This window comes from Arachis hypogaea, chromosome 18 (assembly GCF_003086295.3).
Source record: "Arachis hypogaea cultivar Tifrunner chromosome 18, arahy.Tifrunner.gnm2.J5K5, whole genome shotgun sequence".
NCBI classification, from domain to species: domain Eukaryota; kingdom Viridiplantae; phylum Streptophyta; class Magnoliopsida; order Fabales; family Fabaceae; genus Arachis; species Arachis hypogaea.
Window position 1 is genome coordinate 97,499,195 of NC_092053.1, and position 19,730 is coordinate 97,518,924.

Genomic DNA, 19,730 nt, shown 5'->3' on the forward strand with positions numbered 1-19,730 from the left:
TCCGCTTATCACAACACCAAACTTAAATTGTTGCTTGTCCCCAAGCAACTAAAAATCAAATAGGATAAAAAGAAGAGAATATACTATAAATTCCAAACTATCAATGAAACATAGCTCCAATCAGATGAGCGGGACTTGTAGCTTTTTGCCTCTTGAATAGTTTTGGCATCTCACTTTATCCATTGAGGTTCAGAATGATTGGCATCTATAGGAACTCAGAGTTCAGATAGTGTTATTGATTCTCCTAGTTCAGTATGTTGATTCTTGAACACAGCTACTTTATAAGTCTTGGTCGTGGCCATAAGCACTTTGTTTTCCAGTTTTACCACCGGATACATAAATGCCACAGACACATAACTGGGTGAACCTTTTCAGATTGTGACTCAGCTTCTCTAAAGTCCCCAATTGGAGGTGTCCAGGGTTCTTAAACACACTCTTCTTTTGCTTTGGACCTTGACTTTAACCGCTCAGTCTCAAGTTTTCACTTGACACCTTCACGCCACAAGCACATGGTTAGGGACAGCTTGGTTTAGCCGCTTAGGCCAGGATTTTATTCCTTTAGGCCCTCCTATCCACTGATGCTCAAAGCCTTGGGATCCTTTTTATTACTCTTGCCTTTTGGTTTTAAGGGTTATTGGCTTTTTGCTCTTGCCTCTTGGTTTTAAGAGCTTTTGGCTTTTTCTGCTTGCTTTTTCTCTTTTTTTTTTCTAATTTTTTTTCGATATTTTTTTTCTGCAAGCTTTTGTATTCACTACTTTTTCTTGCTTCAAGAATCATTTTTATGATTTTTCAGATTATCAAATAACATGTCTCCTTGTCATCATTCTTTCAAGAGCCAACATATTTAACATTCTTAAACAACAACTTCAAAATACATATGCACTGTTCAAACATTCATTCAGAAAACAAGAAGCATTGTCACCACATCAATATAATTAAACTAAGTTCAAGGATAAATTCGAAACTCATGTACTTCTTGTTCTTTTGAATTAAAACATTTTTTATTTAAGAGAGGTGATGGATTTATAGGACATTCATAACTTTAAGACATAGTTACTAATGATCATGTAATAAGACACAAACATAGATAAGCATTTATCATAAAGAAAACGAAAAACAGAAAATTTAAGAACAAGGAATGAGTCCACCTTAGTAATGGTGGCGTTTCCTTCTTGAGGAACCAATGATGTCCTTGAGCTCTTCTATGTCTCCTCCTTATCTTTGTTGCTCCTCCTTCATTGCTCTTTGATCTTCTCTAATTTCATGAAGGATGATGGAGTGCTCTTGATGTTCCACCCATTGTTGCTCCCAATAATTGTGTGGAGGAACATGTATCCCCTGAGGTATCTCAGGGATCTCTTGATTTGCAGTCAAATGTTCTACCACTGAGCTATAGATCCTTTACATGAATCTCTCCATCTCCCATGACTTGGAGGTGGAAGCTTTTGTCTTCCCTTTTCTCTTCTCTCTTTTTTTTTGTTTTTTCTGGCCTTTGGTGCCATCAATGGTTATCGAAAAGCAAAATAAGCAATGCTTTTACCACACCAAACTTAGAATGTTGCTCGCCCTCGAGCAGGAGAAGAAAGAATAGATGAAGAAGAAGATGTGGAAGAAACTAGGATTATGAGGAGGGAAGGTGGGGATCCTATGGGATCCACAGATCCTGAGATGATCCTGTGAGGTTCACAGATCTTGAGGTGTCAAGGATTTACATCCCTGCACCAATTAGGCATGTAAAATGCCTTTGCATGCAATTCTGGCGTTTAAACGCCGAACTGATGCTTGTTCTGGGCGTTCAACACCCAGATGCAGCATATTTCTGGCGTTGAACGCCAGCTTCATGCTTGTTTCTGGCGTTCAGCGCCAGCACCATGCTCTGTTCTGGCGTTGAACGCCAGCCAGATGCTCTTTACTGGCGTTTGAACGCCAGTGAACTCCTCCTCCAGGGTGTGATGTTTTTAATGCTATTTTTTATTTTTCTTCAATTTTTTCAGTTGTTTTTGTGACTCCACATGATCATGAACCTATGAAGACATATAACTAATAAAAATATAATTAAATAAAAATTGGGTTACCTCCCAACAAGCACTTCTTTAATGTCAATAGCTTGACAGTGGGCTCTCATGGAGCCTCATAGATGTTCAGAGCATTGTTGAGACTCCCCAACACCAAACTTAGAGTTTGGGTATGGGAGTTCAACACCAAACTTAGAGTTTGGTTGTGGCCTCCCAACACCAAACTTAGAGTTTGACTGTGGGGGCTCTAGTTGACTCTGTTTTGAGAGAAGCTTACTGTGCCTCTTTTCCATGTTTACAGAAGGATGTCCTTGAGTTTTAAACTCAAGGGAGTCCTCATTCAATTGAAGGACTAGTTCACCTCTGTTAACATCAATCACAGCTCTTGTTGTGGCTAGGAAGGGTCTTCCAAGGATGATGGATTCATCCTCATCCTTCCCACTATCTAGGATTATGAAATCAGCAGGGATGTAAAGGCCTTCAACCTTTACTAATATGTCCTCTACTTGTCCATAAGCCTATTTTCTGGAATTGTCTGCCATCTCTAATGAGATTTTAGCAGCTTGTACCTCAAAGATTCCCAGTTTCTCCATTACAGAGAGTGGCATGAGGTTTATTCTTGACCCCAAGTCACATAGAGCCTTCTCAAAGGTCATGGTGCCTATGGTACAAGGTATCAGGAACTTTTCAGGATCCTGTTTCTTCTGAGGCAATCTCAGTTGATCCAATGCATTCAGTTCATTGGTGAACAGGGGAGGTTCATCTCCCCAAGTCTCATTACCAAATAAATTGGCACTCAGCTTCAAGATTGCACCAAGGAACTTGGCAACTTGCTCTTCAGTAACATCTTCATTCTCTTCAGAAGAGGAGTACTCTTCAGAGCTCATGAATGGCATAAGGAGGTTCAATGGAATCTCTATGGTCTCTAGATGAGCCTCAGATTCCTTTGGTTCCTCAAAGGGAAACTCCTTATTGATCACTGGACGTCCCAAGAGGTCTTCCTCCTTGGGATTCACGTCCTCCCCTTCCTCTTTGGATTCGGCCATGATGGTTATATCAATGGCCTTGCACTCTCCTTTTGAATTTTCTTCTGTATTGCTTGGGAGAGTACTAGGAGGGATTTCAGTGATCCTTTTACTCAGCTGGCCCACTTGTGCCTCCAAATTTCTAATGGAGGACCTTGTTTCATTCATGAAACTTACAGTGGCCTTAGATAGATCAGAGACTAAGTTTGCTAAATTTGAGGTATTTTGTTCAGAGTTCTCTGTCTGTTGCTGAGTGGATGATGGAAAAGGTTTACTATTGTTAAACATATTTCTTCCACCATTATTAAAGCCTTGTTGAGGCTTTTGTTGATCCTTCCATGAGAGATTTAGGTGATTTCTCCATGAGGGATTATAGGTGTTTCCATATGGTTTACCCATGTAATTCACCTCTGCTATTGCAGGGTTTTTAGGATCATAAGCTTCTTCTTCAGCAGATGCCTCTTGAGTACTGTTGGATGCAGCTTGCATTCCATTCAGACTCTGAGAAATCATATTGACTTGCTGAGTCAATATTTTGTTCTGAGCTAATATGGCATTCAGAGTATCAATTTCAAGAACTCTCTTCTTTTGAGGCGTCCCATTACCCACAGGATTCCTCTCAGAAGTGTACATGAACTGGTTATTAGCAACCATGTCAATGAGTTCTTGAGCTTCTGCAGGCGTTTTCTTTAGGTGAATGGATCCATCTGCAGAAGTATCCAATGACATCTTAGCTAATTCGGACAAACCATCATAGAATATATCCAGGATGGTCCATTCTGAAAGCATGTCAGAAAGACACTTTTTGGTCAGTTGCTTGTATCTCTCCCAAGCTTCATAGAGGGATTCACCTTCTTTCTGTCTGAAGGTTTGAACATCCACTCTAAGCTTGCTCAGCTTTTGAGGAGGAAAGAACTTGGCTAAGAAAGTCGTGATCAGCTTATCCCAAGAGTTCAGGCTATCTTTGGGTTGAGAGTCCAACCACACTCTAGCTCTGTCTCTTACAGCAAAAGGGAAAAGCATGAGCCTGTAGACTTCAGGATCTACTCCATTAGTCTTAACAGTATCACAGATCTGCAAAAATTCAGTTAAGAACTGAAAAGGATCTTCAGATGAAAGTCCATGAAACTTGCAATTTTGTTGCATTAGAGAAACTAATTGAGGTTTAAGCTCAAAATTGTTTGCTCCAATGGTAGGGATGGAGATGCTTCTTCCATGTAAATTGGAATTAGGTGTAGTAAAATCACCAAGCATCCTCCTTGCATTATTATTATTTTTGGCTGCCATCTCCTCTTCCTGTTCGAAAATTTCTGTAAGGTTATCTCTGGATTGTTGTATTTTAGCTTCTCTTAGTTTCCTCTTCAGAGTCCTTTCAGGTTCAGGGTCTGCTTCAACAAGAATGTTCTTGTCCTTGCTCCTGCTCATATGAAAAAGAGGGAACAAAAAAATAATAATAATAGGGATCCTTTTTACCCAGGTATAGAGGTTTTCCTGTGTGAGTAGAAGAAGAAAAGAAGAGTAGAAGAGAAAAGAAAGGAGAATCCAAACAGAAGGGTGAGGATAGGTGTAGTAATTTGAGATGAAGAGAAGTGTTAGTAAATAAATAAATAAATAGAAGAAGATGAGAGAGAGAGAAGTTTTCGAAAATAATTTTGAAAAAGAGTTAATGCTTTTCGAAAATTAAAGGAGAATTGAAATTAAAATTAAAATTTAAACAATTAATTAATTAAAAAAATTTTGAAAAAGAGGGAGGTATTTTCGAAAATTAGAGAGGGATAGTTAGTTAGGTAGTTTTGAAAGAGATAAGAAACAAACAAAAAGTTAGTTAGTTAGTTGAAACAAATTTGAAAATCAATTTTGAGAAGATAAGAAGATAAGAAGTTAGAAAAGATATTTTAAAATCAAATTTTTGAAAAAGATATGTTTTAAAAAGATATGATTAAAAAGATATGATTTTTAAAAAAGATAAGATAAAAAGATATTTTTGAAAAGATATGATTGAAATTAGTTTTGAAAAAGATTTGAATTTTTTTTAAAATCACAATTAATGACTTGATTCACAAGAAATCACAAGATATGATTCTAGAACTTAAAGTTTGAATCTTTCTTGACAAGTAAGTAACAAACTTGAAATTTTTGAATCAAAATATTAATTGTTGATGATATTTTCGAAAATATGATGTAAAATTAAGAAAAAGAATTTTTAAAAATATTTTTAAAATTTTTGAAAATAAATAAGAAAAATGAAAAAGATTTGATTTTTGAAAAAGATTTTGAAAAGATAAGATTTTTAAATTGAAAATTTGATTTGACTCATAAGAAACAACTAGATTTTAAAAAGTTTTGAAAAAGTCAACTCAAATTTTCAAAAATTTATGAGTGAAAAAGGGAAAGATATTTTTTTTATTTTTGAATTTTTAATGATGAAAGAGAAAAACATGAAAATGATGCAATGCATGAAAATTTTGGATCAAAACAATGAATGCATGCAAGAATGCTATGAATGTCAAGATGAACACCAAGAACACTTTGAAGATCATGATGAACATCAAGAACATATTTTTGAAAAATTTTTAATGCAAAGAAAACATGCAAGACACCAAACTTAAAAATTTTTCATGTATATACACTATGAATGCAAGAATGCATATGAAAAACAAGAAAGGACACAAAACACGAAAATATAAAGATTAAACAAGAAGACTGGCCAAGAACAATTTGAAGATCATGAAGAACACTATGAATGCATGAATTTTCGAAAAATGCAAAGAATTTTTAGAAAAAAATGCAGTTGACACCAAACTTGAAATTGACTCAAGACTCAAACAAGAAACATAAAATATTTTTTATTTTTATAATTTTATGATTTTTTTGGATTTTTTGAAAATTAATGTGAAAAAGAAAATAAGGATTCCAAAATTTTTAAGAAGAATTCCAGGAATCTTTCAACATTAGCCCAAAGCTCCAATCAAAGGGTTGGGCATGGCTTAATAGCCAGTTAGCTTTTAGGATATAAATCAGGCATGCAACAGCTGATATTCAAATTAACTTGCCTCTATGCTGATGGTTCAAAGCCCCTATCCAAAAGAATTAGACCTGGCATTACAGCCAGCCAGGCTTCAACATGCTTCATGAAACACTAGAATTCATTCTTAAAAATTTAGAATAATTTTCGAAAACAGATGAGAAATTTTTGAAAAAAAAAATTTTTTTGAAAAATTTTTTTTTTTGAAAAATTTTTTAAAATAAAACAAAAAGAAAATTACCTAATCTGAGCAACAAGATGAACCGTCAGTTGTCCAAACTCGAACAATCCCCGGCAACGGCGCCAAAAACTTGATAACGCGAAATTGTTACTCTGAGGTTGTAAAATTTGTTGTTCGTTCTCTCCCTAGCAATGGCGCCAATAACTGGTGCACAATACCATGGTCCAAGCATAACTTCACAACTTCGCACAACTAACCAGCAAGTGCACTGGGTCGTCCAAGTAATAAAATCTTACGTGAGTAAGGGTCGATCCCACGAAGATTGTTGGTATGAAGCAAGCTATGGTCACCTTGTAAATCTCAGTCAGGCGGATATCAAATGGTTATGGAGTTTTTGAAAATAAATAATAAATAAATAGAAAATAAAGATAGAAATACTTATCTAATTCATTGGTGAGAATTTCAGATAAGCGTATAGAGATGCCTTCGTTCTTCTGAGCTTCTACTTTCCTGCTGTCTTCATCCAATCAGTCCTACTCCTTTCCATGGCAAGCTTTCTGTAAGGGCATCACCGTTGTCAATGGCTACATCCCATCCTCTCTGTGAAAATGGTCCAAATGATCTGTCACGGCATGGCTAATCATCTGGAAGTTCTCGATCATACTGGAATAGGATTTACTATCCTTTTGCGTCTGTCACTACGCCCAGCACTCGCGAGTTTGAAGTTCGTCACAGCCATCCCTTCCCAGATCCTACTCGGAATACCACAGACAAGGTTTAGACTTTCCGGATCTCAGGAATGGCCATCCATGGGTTCTAACTTATACCACGAAGATACTAATAACTCGGACTCGATCCCCTGTATTAGATATCTAAGAGATACTCATTCTAGCTTGGTTGCATGTAGAACGGAAGTGTTTGTCAGGCACGCGTTCATAAGTGAGAATGATGATGAGCGTCACATAATCATCACATTCATCATGTTCTTGGGTGCGAATGGATATCTTAGAAGCGGAATAAGTTGAATTGAATAGAAAACAGTAGTACTTTGCATTAATTCATGAGGAACAGCAGAGCTCCACACCTTAATCTATGGAGTGTAGAAACTCTACCGTTGAAAATACATAAGTGAAAGGTTCAGCATGGCCGAATGGCCAGCCCCCATGCGTGATCAATAGATCAAAAGAAGATCCGAAAATAAAACTCCGGATGTCAATACAATAGTAAAAAGTCCTATTTATACTAAACTAGTTACTAGGGTTTACAAAAGTAAGTAATTGATGCATAAATCCACTTCCGGGGCCCACTTGGTGTGTGCTTGGGCTGATCTTGAAGTTTACATGTGTAGAGGTCATTCTTGGAGTTGAACGCCAAGTTGTAACGTGTTTTTGGTGTTCAACTCTGGTTCGTGACGTGTTTCTAGCGTTTAACTCCAGACTGCAGCGTAGAACTGGCGTTCAACGCCCTTTTGCGTCATCTAAACTCGGCCAAAGTATGGACTATTATATATTTCTGGAAAGACCTGGATGTCTACTTTCCAACGCAATTAGAATCGCGCCATTTTGAGTTTTGTAGCTCCAGAAAATCCACTTTGAGTGCAGGGAGGTCAGAATCCAACAGCATCAGCCGGCCTTCTTCAACCTCTGAATCTGATTTTTGCTCAAGTCCCTCAATTTCAGCCAGAAAACACCTGAAATCACAGAAAAACACACAAACTCATAGTAAAGTCCAGAAATGTGAATTTAACATAAAAAACTAATAAAAACATCCCTAAAAGTAACTAGATCCTACTAAAAACATACTAAAAACAATGCCAAAAAGCGTATAAATTATCCGCTCATCAGTACTCTGTGGCTTTGACTTATTGTCAATTGTGGGCTTTACTTGCATGACGTTGGAGTGCACTTGGGGTGTGTGTTTTGGTCCAAATTGGAGGCTCCAAGAAATGGGTTCCTCACAGGTGTATGTGGTGAGCACGCTTTGTATCTTTGGCGTGTTACACGCTTTATATTTGGGCTAAGATGGAGCTGCAAGAGTGAATTGAAATCGTTGGCATGTGTCTAGATCACACTTCCCATTCCTAGCATGTTACACGCTTTCTAACTGGCCAATTTGAAGCTCCAGGGGTCGAAGGCATTACTTTGGAGCATGCTTCCTATCCCTATCATGTTACACGCTTTAATGTAGGTGAATTTGGAAGCTCCAATGAATTGGCTTCTCGAAGGCATGCATGGTGAACACGCTTCACCATTGTGGCGTGTCTCACGCTTCCATAATATGAATTTGGAGGCTTCCTTCCAGGCGTGTTTGCCATACATGCTTCATGATGTCGGTGTATTACACGCTTCATGTTGGTGAGAATTGGAGCTCCCAGTGATCAAAGGCATGTCTCGGGAGCACGTTTCCTTTTTCTGGCATGTTACACGCTTTATACTGTCTTCTCTTGGCTTGCTTGATGGACAATGTTCCCAACCATAGCATGTTTGATGCACACTCTTCCCAACCTTGGCGTGTCACATGCTTTATTTAGCCCTTGGAGTCTTTTCTCCTGGCATTTCTCATAGGCACGCTTCTCTCTCTTGGTGTGCAACACGCTGTGTTGGCTTCATTCTTGAATGTTGAAGGCGCGCCTTAGAGGCACACTGGTGCACGAAATTGTGATGTCCAGGCTCGAACAATCCCTGGTAATGGCTCCAAAGCTTGGTGCTCTGATCTTAATTCATAATTGTCACAACTTCGATACAACTAACCAGCAAGTGCACTGGGTCGTCCAAGTAATACCTTACGTGAGTAAGGGTTGAATCCCACGGAGATTGTTGGTATGAAGCAAGCTATGGTCACCTTGTAAATCTCAGTCAGGCAGATATAAAGTGATAATGGTGTTTTCGAATATTATATAATAAAATAGGGATAGAGATACTTATGTAAATCATTGGTAGGAATTTCAGATAAGCGAATGGAGATGCTTTTCGTTCCTCTGAACCTCTGCTTTCCTTCTATCTTCATCCAATCAGTCTTACTCCTTTCCATGGCTGGCTTTATATGATACATCACCACTGTCAACGGCTACTTTAGGTCATCTCACGGGAAAATGATCCAATGCCCTGTCACGGCACGGCTAATCGTCTGGAGGCATCACCCTTGTCAATGGCTTCATCTTATCCTCTCAGTGAATAATATGCTCACGCACCCTGTCACAGCACGGCTATTCATCTGTTGGTTCTCGATCATGCTGGAATAGGATTTACTATCCTTTTGCGTCTGTCACTAACGCCCTGCAATCGCGAGTTAGGAGCTCGTCACAGTCATTCAATCATTGAATCCTACTCGGAATACCACAGACAAGGTTTAGACCTTCCGGATTCTCTTGAATGCCGCCATCATTCTAGCTTACGCCACAAAGATTCTTGTTAGGAGATCTAAGAGATACTCATTCTAGCTTATTTCATGTAGAACAGAAGTGTTTGTCAGACACGCGTTCATAAGGGAGAAGGATGATGAGCGTCACACATAATCATCACCTTCATCACGTTCTTGGGTGCGAATGGATATCTTAGAAGCGAAATAAGAAGGATTGAATAGAAAACAGTAGTACTTTGCATTAATCTTTGAGGAACAGCAGAGCTCCACACCTTAATCTATGGAGTGTAGAAACTCTACCGTATGAAAATACATAAGTGAAGGTCCAGGCATGGCCGAGATGGCCAGCCCCCTAAAACGTGATCACAGGATCAAAATACAATCCAGGATGGTCTAAAAGACGCCTAATATAATAGTAAGAGGTCCTATTTATAATAAACTAGCTACTAGGGTTTACATGAGTAAGTAATTGATGCATAAATCCACTTCCGGGGCCCACTTGGTGTGTGTTTGGGCTGAGCCTGAGTGTTGCACGTGCAGAGGCCATTTGTGGAGTTGAACGCCAGTATTTGTGCCAGTTTGGGCGTTCAACTCTGGTTTTGGATCCTTTTCTGGCGCTGGACGCCAGGTTTGGTCAGAGATCTGGCGTTGAACGCCGGTATACGTCGTCTATTCTTGGCCAAAGTATGGACTATTATACATTGCTGGAAAGCCCTGGATGTCTAATTTCCAACGCAATTGGAAGCGCACCATTTCGAGTTCTGTAGCTCCAGAAAATCTACTTTGAGTGCAGGGAGGTCAGAATCCAACAGCATCAGCAGTCCTTCTTCAACTTCTGAATCTGATTTCAGCTCAAGTCCCTCAATTTCAGCCAGAAAATACCTGAAATCATAGAAAAACACACAAACTCATAGTAAAGTCCAGAAATGTGAATTTAACATAAAAACTAATGAAAACATCCCTAAAAGTAACTAGATCCTACTAAAAACATACTAAAAACAGTGTCAAAAAGCGTATAAATTATCCGCTCATCACAACACCAAACTTAAATTGTTGCTTGTCCCCAAGCAACTGAAAATCAAATAGCATAAAAAGAAGAGAATATACTATAAATTCCAAACTATCAATGAAACATAGCTTCAATCAAATGAGCGGGACTTATAGCTTTTTGCCTCTTGAATAGTTTTGGCATCTCACTTCATCCATTGAGGTTCAGAATGATTGGCTTCTATAGGAACTTTGGATTTCAGATAGTGTTATTGATTCTCCTAGTTCAGTATGATGATTCTTGAACACAGCTTCTTTATGAGTCTTGGCCGTGACCCTAAGCACTTTGTTTTCCAGTATTACCACCGGATACATAAATGCCACAGACACATAATTGGGTGAACCTTTTCAGATTGTGACTCAGCTTTGCTAAAGTCCCCAATTAGAGGTGTCCAGGGTTCTTAAGCACACTCTTTTTTTTTGCTTTGGACCTTGACTTTAACCGCTCAGTCTCAAGTTTTCACTTGACACCTACACGCCACAAGCACAGGGTTAGGGACAGCTTGGCTTAGCCGCTTAGACCAGGATTTTATTCCTTTAGGCCCTCCTTTCCACTGATGCTCAAAGCCTTGGGATCCTTTTTATTTGCCCTTGCCTTTTGGTTTTAAGGGTTATTGGCTTTTTCTACTTGCTTTTTCTTTTTTTTTTTTTCTATATTTTTTTTTTGCCTATATTTTTTTTTTTCTGCAAGCTTTGTTCTTTGCTGCTTTTTCTTGCTTCAAGAATCATTTTTATGATTTTTCATATTATCAAATAACATGTCTCCTAGTCATCATTCTTTCAAGAGCCAACATATTTAACATTCTTAAACAACAACTTCAAAAGACATATGCACTGTTCAAGCATACATTCAGAAAACAAGAAGCATTGTCACCACATCAATATAATTAAGCTAAGTTCAAGGATAAATTCGAAACTCATGTACTTCTTGTTCTTTTGAATTAAAACATTTTTCATTTAAGAGAGGTGATGGACTCATAGGACATTTATAACTTTAAGACATAGTCACTACTACTAATGATCATGTAATGAAGACACAAACATAGATAAGCACATAACATAGAAAACGAAAAACAGAAGAAATAAGAACAAGGAATGAATCCACCTTAGTGATGGTGGCGTTTCCTTCTTGAGGAACCAATGATGTCCTTGAGCTCTTCTATGTCTCTTCCTTGTCTTTGTTGCTCCTCCCTCATTGCTTTTTGATCTTCTCTTATTTCATGGAGCATGATGGAGTGCTCTTGATGTTCCACCCTTAGTTTCCCATATTGGAACTCAATTCTCCTAGGGAGGTGTTGATTTACTCCCAATAGTTTTGTGGAGGAAAGTGTATTTGAGGCATTTCCGGGATCTCATGGTGTTGAGCTTCATACGCCTCTTGAGCTCCATGAGTGGGCTCTCTTGCTTGCTCCATCTTTTTCTTAGTGATGGGCTTGTCCTCATTAATGAGGATGTCTCCCTCTATGTCAATCCCAGTTGAATTGCATAGGTGGCAGATGAGGTGAGGAAAGGCTAACCTTGCCATGGTGGAGGACTTGTCAGCCACCTTGTAGAGTTCTTGAGGTATAATCTCATGAACTTCCACCTCTTCTCCAATCATGATACTATGGATCATGATGGCCCGGTCTATAGTAACTTCAGACCGGTTGCTAGTGGGAATGATTGAGCATTGAATAAACTCCAACCATCCTCTAGCTACAGGCTTGAGGTCCAATCTTCTTAGTTGAACCGGCTTGCCTTTGGAGTCAATCTTCCATTGAGCTCCTTCTACACATATGTCCATAAGGACTTGGTCCAACCTTTGATCAAAGTTGACTCTCCTTGTGTAGGGGCGTGCGTTCTCTTCCATGTATGGCAAGTTGAACGCCAACCTCACATTCTCCGGTCTAAAATCTAAGTATTTCCCCCGAACCATTGTAACATAGTTCTTTGGATCCAGGTTCTTACTTTGATCATGGTTCTTGGTGATCCATGCATTGGCATAGAACTCTTGAACCATTAGGATGCCGACTTGTTGGATGGGATTTGTTAGAACTTTCCAACCTCTTCTTTGAATTTCATGTCGGATCTCCGGATACTCATTTCTTTTGAGTTTAAAAGGGACCTCAGGGATCACCTTCTCCTAGGCCACAACATCATAGAAGTGGTCTTGATGGGCTTTGGAGATGAACCTTTCCATCTTCCATGACTCGGATGTGGAAGCTTTTATCTTCCCTTTCCCTCTTCTAGAGGATTCTCCGGTCTTAGGTGCCATCAATGGTAATGGAAAAACAAAAAAGCTATGCTTTTACCACACCAAACTTAGAATATTGCTCGCCCTCGAGCAATAAACAAAAGAGTAGAAGAAGAAGAAGAAGAAATATGGAGAGGGAGAGGGAGATGTGGTTTCGGCCAAGAGGAGTGTAGAGGGGTGTGTTGTGTGAATTTGAAGAAGAATGGATGGCTTTATATAGGGAAGGGAGGGGGGGTTAAGGTTCGGCCATATGGGTGGGTTTGGGTGGGAAATTGGTTTTGAATTTTGAAGGTAGGTGGAGTTTATGAGGTAGGTTTATAGGGAAGAGTGGATGGATGTGAGTGGTGAAGAGGTGATGGGGAAGAGAGTTTGAGGTGATTGGTGAAGGGTTTTTTGGGTAAGAGTGTTTATGGGGTTGTGTGAAAGAGAGTGGAGAGAAAAAGTGAGTGGAGGTAAGTGGGGATCCTGTGGGGTCCACAGATCCTGAGTAGATCCTGTGGGGTCCACAGATCCTGAGGTTTTCAAGGATTTACATCCCTGCACCCATTAGGCATGTAAAAATGCCTTTGTATCCAACTCTGGGCGTTCAGCGCCAGGTTGGTGGCCATTTTGGGCGTTCAACGCCCATTTGTGCGCCATTTCTGGCGTTGAACGCCAGAACCATGCCTGTTCTGGCGTTCAGCGCCCAGAAGCTGCCCATTTTGGGCGTTCAGCGCCAGAACCATGCTCTGTTCTGGCGCTGAACGCCAGACAGATGCTCCTCCAGGGTGTGATTTTTCTTCTGCTGTTTTTTATTCCGTTTTCAATTTTTATATTTATTTTGTGACTCCACATGATCATGAACCTAAGAAAAAATAAAAATCAATAAAAATAAGAATTAGATAAACATTGGGTTGCCTCCCTACAAGCGCTTCTTTAATGTCAATAGCTTGACAGTGGGCTCTCATGGAGCCTCACAGATGTGCAGAGCTTTGTTGAGACTCTCCAACACCAAACTTAGAGTTTGGATATGGGAGTTCAACACCAAACTTAGAGTTTGGTTGTGGCCTCCCAACACCAAACTTAGAGTTTGACTGTGGGGGCTCTGGTTGACTCTGCTTGGAGAGAAGCTTTTTCTGCTTCCTCTCCATGGTTGCAGAGGGAGATCCTTGAGTTTTAAACACAAGGGAGTTCTCATTCCATTGAAGGAATAATTCACCTCTGTCAACATCAATCACAGCTCTTGCTGTGGCCAGGAAAGGTCTTCCCAGGATGATGGGTTCATCCTCTTCCTTTCCAGTATCCAGGACTATGAAATCAGTAGGTATGTAAAGGCCCTCAACCTTTACTAATACATCTTCTACTTGTCCATAAGCCTGTTTTCTTGAGCTGTCTGCCATCTCTAGTGAGATTTTAGCAGCTTGCACCCCATAGATTCCCAGTTTCTCTATTACAGAGAGGGGCATGAGGTTTATTCCTGAACCAAGGTCACACATAGCCTTAAAGATCATGGTGCCTATGGTGCAGGGTATTATGAACTTTCCAGGATCCTGGTTCTTCTGAGGCAATGTCAGTTGATCCAGATCACTTAGTTCATTGATGAACAAGGGAGGTTCAACTTCCCAAGTATCAATGCCAAATAATTTGGCATTCAGCTTCATGATTGCACCAAGAAACTTGGCAGTTTGCTCTTCAGTAACATCCTCATTCTCTTCAGAAGAGGAATACTCATCAGAGCTCATGAAGGGCATAAGGAGGTTCAATGGAATCTCTATGGTCTCTAGATGAGCCTCAGAGTCCTTTGGTTCCTCAGAGGGAAGCTCCTTATTGATCACTGGACGTCCCAGGAGGTCTTCCTCCTTGGGATTCACGTCCTATCCTCTCCTCACAGGTTCGGCCATGGCGCTTATGTCAATGGCCTTGCACTCTCCTTTTGGGTTCTCTTCTGTATTGCTTGGGAGAGTACTAGGAGGGATTTCAGTGATCCTTTTACTCAGCTGGCCCACTTGTGCTTCCAGATTTCTAATGGAAGACCTTGTTTCATTCATGAAACTTACAGTGGCCTTAGATAGATCAGAGACTAAATTTGCTAAATTAGAAGCATTTTGTTCAGAGTTCTCTGTCTGTTGCTGAGTTGATGATGGAAAAGGCTTACTGTTGCTAAACCTGTTTCTTCCACCATTATTAAAGCCTTGTTGGGGCTTTTGATCCTTCCATGAGAAATTTGGATGATTTCTCCATGTTGAGTTATAGGTGTTTCCATAAGGTTCACCTAAGTAATTTACCTCTGCTATTGCAGGGTTCTCAGGATCATAGGCTTCTTCTTCAGAAGATGCCTCTTGAGTACTGTTGGATGCAGCTTGCATTCCATGCAGACTCTGAGAGATCATATTGACTTGCTGAGTCAATATTTTATTCTGAGCCAATATGGCATTTAGAGTATCAACTTCAAGAACTCCCTTCTTCATAGGCGTCCCATTACTCACAGGATTCCTTTCAGAAGTGTACATGAACTGGTTATTAGCAACCATGTCAATGAGTTCTTGAGCTTCTGCAGGCGTTTTCTTTAGGTGAATGGATCCACCTGCAGAGGTATCCAATGACATCTTAGATAACTCAGACAGACCATCATAGAATATATCCAGGATGGTCCATTCTGAAAGCATGTCAGAAGGACACTTTTTGGTCAACTGTTTGTATCTTTCCCAAGCTTCATAGAGGGATTCACCTTCTTTCTGTCTGAAGGTTTGAACATCAGCTCTAAGCTTGCTCAGCTTTTAAGGAGGAAAGTACTTGGCTAAGAAAGCCGTGACCAGCTTATCCCAAGAGTTCAGGCTGTCTTTGGGTTGAGAATCCAACCATAATCTAGCTCTGTCTCTTACAGCAAAAGGGAAAAGCATGAGCCTGTAGACTTCAGGATCTACTCCATTAGTCTTAACAGTATCACATATCTGCAAGAATTCAGTTAAGAACTGAAAAGGATCTTCAGATGGAAGTCCATGAAACTTGCAGTTCTGCTGCATCAGAGAAACTAATTGAGGTTTCAGCTCAAAGTTGTTTGCTCCAATGGCAGGAATGGAGATGCTTCTTCCATGTAGATTGGAATTAGGTGCAGTAAAGTCACCAAGCATCTTCCTTACATTATTATTATTTTCGGCTGCCATCTTCTCTTCCTGTTCGAAAATTTCTGAAAGGTTATCTCTGGATTGTTGTATTTTAGCTTCTCTTAATTTTCTCTTCAGAGTCCTTTCAGGTTCTGGATCTGCTTCCACAAGAATGTTCTTATCCTTGCTCCTACTCATATGACAAAGAAGAAGGCACAGAAAAATAGTAATAATAATAGAGATCCTTTATACCACAGTATAGGGATCCCTGTGTGAGTAGAAGAAGATGGGGAGACAAAGAATGTAATATAATGGAAGAAACACAACTGTGAGGATGGAAGAGAGGTGAGATGAGATGTTAGTAATGAATGAATAAATAGAATGAGATGTGGGAGGGATAATTTTCGAAAATTATTTTGAAAAAGAGTTAGTGATTTTCGAAAATGGTTTTTGAAAAATGTTAGTAATTTTCGAAAATTTTTGAAATTAAAAAAAATAATTAGTTAATTAAAAAGAAATTTTTGAAAAAGAGGGAAGATATTTTCGAAAATTAGAGAGAGAGAGAGTTAGTTAGGTGGTTTTGAAAAAGTTAAGAAACAAACAAAAAGTTAGTTAGTTAGTTGAAACAATTTTTGAAAAGATAAGAAGTTATTTTTGAAAAGATATGATTGAAATTAGTTTTGAAAAAGATTTGATTTTTAAAATCACAATTAATGACTTCATTCATAAGAAATCACAAGATATGATTCTAGAACTTAAAGTTTGAATCTTTCTTAACAAGCAAGTAACAAACTTCAAATTTTTGAATCAAAACATTAATTGATTATGTTATTTTCGAAAATTTGGTATAAAAATAAGAAAAAGATTTTTTGAAAAATATTTTTGGAATTTTCGAAAATAACTAAGAATTTTGAAAAAGATTTGATTTTTTTGAAAAGGATAAGATTTTCAAATTGAAAATTTGATTTGACTTATGAGAAACAATTTGATTTTAAAAATTTTTTGAAAAAGTCAATCCAAATTTTCGAATTTGATGAGAGAAAAAGGGAAATATATTTTTTTGATTTTTGAAATTTTTATGAAAAACATGAAAATTATGCAATGCATGAAATTTTTAGATCAAAATAATGAATGCATGCATGAATGATATGAATGTCAAGATGAACACCAAGAACACTATGAATGTCAAGATGAACATCAAGAACATAATTTTAAAAAATTTTTAATGCAAAGAAAACATGCAAGACACCAAACTTAGAATTCTTTAATGCTTAGGCACTAAGAATTCAAGAATGCATATGATAAACATGAAAAGACACAAAACAAAAAATCATCAAGATCAAACAAGAAGACTTACCAAGAACAACTTGAAGATCATGAAGAACACTATGAATGCATGAAATTTTCGAAAAATGCAAGATACACATGCAATTGACACCAAACTTATGATATGACTCAAGACTCAAACAAGAAACAGAAAAATATTTTTGATTTTTATGATTTTCTAATTTTTTTTTGGATTTTTTTTTTCGAAAATTAATTGAAAAAGGAAAATAAGGATTCCAAAATTTTTAATATGAATTCCAGGAATCTTGCATTCTTAGTCTAAAGCTTCAGTCCAGGAATTAGACATGGCTCACTAGCCAGCCAAGCTTTTCAAAGAAAGCTCCGGTCCAAAACACTAGACATGGCCAATGGCCAGCCAAGCTTCAGCAGGTGATTGAGGATCAGCAGCAGGTTGATTAGCAACAACTAGCTTGCTCTTGATAACAAATTGCAAGCCTCAGTCCAAATAAATTTAGACATGGCTTTACAGCCGGCCAGGCTTCACATGCTTCATGAAACACTAGAATTCATTCTTAAAAATTTTGAATAGAATTTTTGAAAACATTTTTTTTTTCGAAAACAAAAGAAGAGTTTTTGAAAACTTTTTGAAAAGAAAACGAAAAGAAAGTTACCCAATCTGAGCAACAAGATGAACCGTCAGTTGTCCAAACTCAAACAATCCCCGGCAACGGCGCCAAAAATTTGGTGTTGTTGCCGGGATTGGGATCTCAGACGATTCTTGGCGCCAAACAGGAACAATTAAGTCCCCGGCAACGGCGCCAAAAACTTGGTGCACGAAATTGTGATGTCCAGGCTCGAACAATCCCTGGTAATGGCTCCAAAGCTTGGTGCTCTGATCTTAATTCATAATTGTCACAACTTCGATACAACTAACCAGCAAGTGCACTGGGTCGTCCAAGTAATACCTTACGTGAGTAAGGGTCGAATCCCACGGAGATTGTTGGTATGAAGCAAGCTATGGTCACCTTGTAAATCTCAGTCAGGCAGATATAAAGTGATAATGGTGTTTTCGAATATTATATAATAAAATAGGGATAGAGATACTTATGTAAATCATTGGTAGGAATTTCAGATAAGCGAATGGAGATGCTTTTCGTTCCTCTGAACCTCTGCTTTCCTGCTATCTTCATCCAATCAGTCTTACTCCTTTCCATGGCTGGCTTTATGTGATACATCACCACTGTCAACGGCTACTTTCGGTCATCTCACGGGAAAATGATCAAATGCCCTGTCACGGCACGGCTAATCGTCTGGAGGCATCACCCTTGTCAATGGCTTCATCTTATCCTCTCAGTGAATAATATGCTCACGCACCCTGTCACGGCACGGCTATTCATCTGTCGGTTCTCGATCATGCTGGAATAAGATTTACTATCCTTTTGTGTCTGTCACTAACGCCCTGCAATCGCGAGTTAGGAGCTCGTCACAGTCATTCAATCATTGAATCCTACTCGGAATACCACAGACAAGGTTTAGACCTTCCGGATTCTCTTGAATGCCGCCATCATTCTAGCTTACGCCACGAAGATTCTGGTTAGGAGATCTAAGAGATACTCATTCTAGCTCATTTCATGTAGAACAGAAGTGTTTGTCAGACACGCGTTCATAAGGGAGAAGGATGATGAGCGTCACACATAATCATCACCTTCATCACGTTCTTGGGTGCGAATGGATATCTTAGAAGCGAAATAAGAAGGATTGAATAGAAAACAGTAGTACTTTGCATTAATCTTTGAGGAACAGCAGAGCTCCACACCTTAATCTATGGAGTGTAGAAACTCTACCGTATGAAAATACATAAGTGAAGGTCCAGGCATGGCCGAGATGGCCAGCCCCCTAAAACGTGATCACAGGATCAAAATACAATCCAGGATGGTCTAAAAGACGCCTAATACAATAGTAAGAGGTCCTATTTATAATAAACTAGCTACTAGGGTTTACATGAGTAAGTAATTGATGCATAAATCCACTTCCGGGGCCCACTTGGTGTGTGTTTGGGCTGAGCCTGAGTGTTGCACGTGCAGAGGCCATTTGTGGAGTTGAACGCCAGTATTTGTGCCAGTTTGGGCGTTCAACTCTGGTTTTGGATCCTTTTCTGGCGCTGGACGCCAGGTTTGGTCAGAGAGCTGGCGTTGAACGCCAGTTTACGTCGTCTATTCTTGGCCAAAGTATGGACTATTATACATTGCTGGAAAGCCCTAGATGTCTACTTTCTAACGCAATTGGAAGCGCGCCATTTCGAGTTCTGTAGCTCCAGAAAATCCACTTTGAGTACAGGGAGGTCAGAATCCAACAGCATCAGCAGTCCTTCTTCAACTTCTGAATCTGATTTCAGCTCAAGTCCCTCAATTTCATCCAGAAAATACCTGAAATCACAGAAAAACACACAAACTCATAGTAAAGTCCAGAAATGT

At 39.0% G+C, this 19,730-nt stretch overlaps 2 non-coding genes across 2 annotated transcripts; both read left to right on the forward strand.

Annotated features, from left to right (window-relative positions):
• Positions 1 to 3,823: 3,823 nt before the first annotated feature.
• LOC112774469 (small nucleolar RNA R71) lies at positions 3,824 to 3,931 on the forward strand. Its single transcript, XR_003188959.1, has one exon. It is a non-coding gene; the product is annotated as a small nucleolar RNA R71 (small nucleolar RNA).
• An 11,594-nt stretch (positions 3,932 to 15,525) lies between these two features.
• LOC112773686 (small nucleolar RNA R71) lies at positions 15,526 to 15,633 on the forward strand. The gene has a single exon (XR_003188223.1). It is a non-coding gene; the product is annotated as a small nucleolar RNA R71 (small nucleolar RNA).
• Positions 15,634 to 19,730: the final 4,097 nt, after the last annotated feature.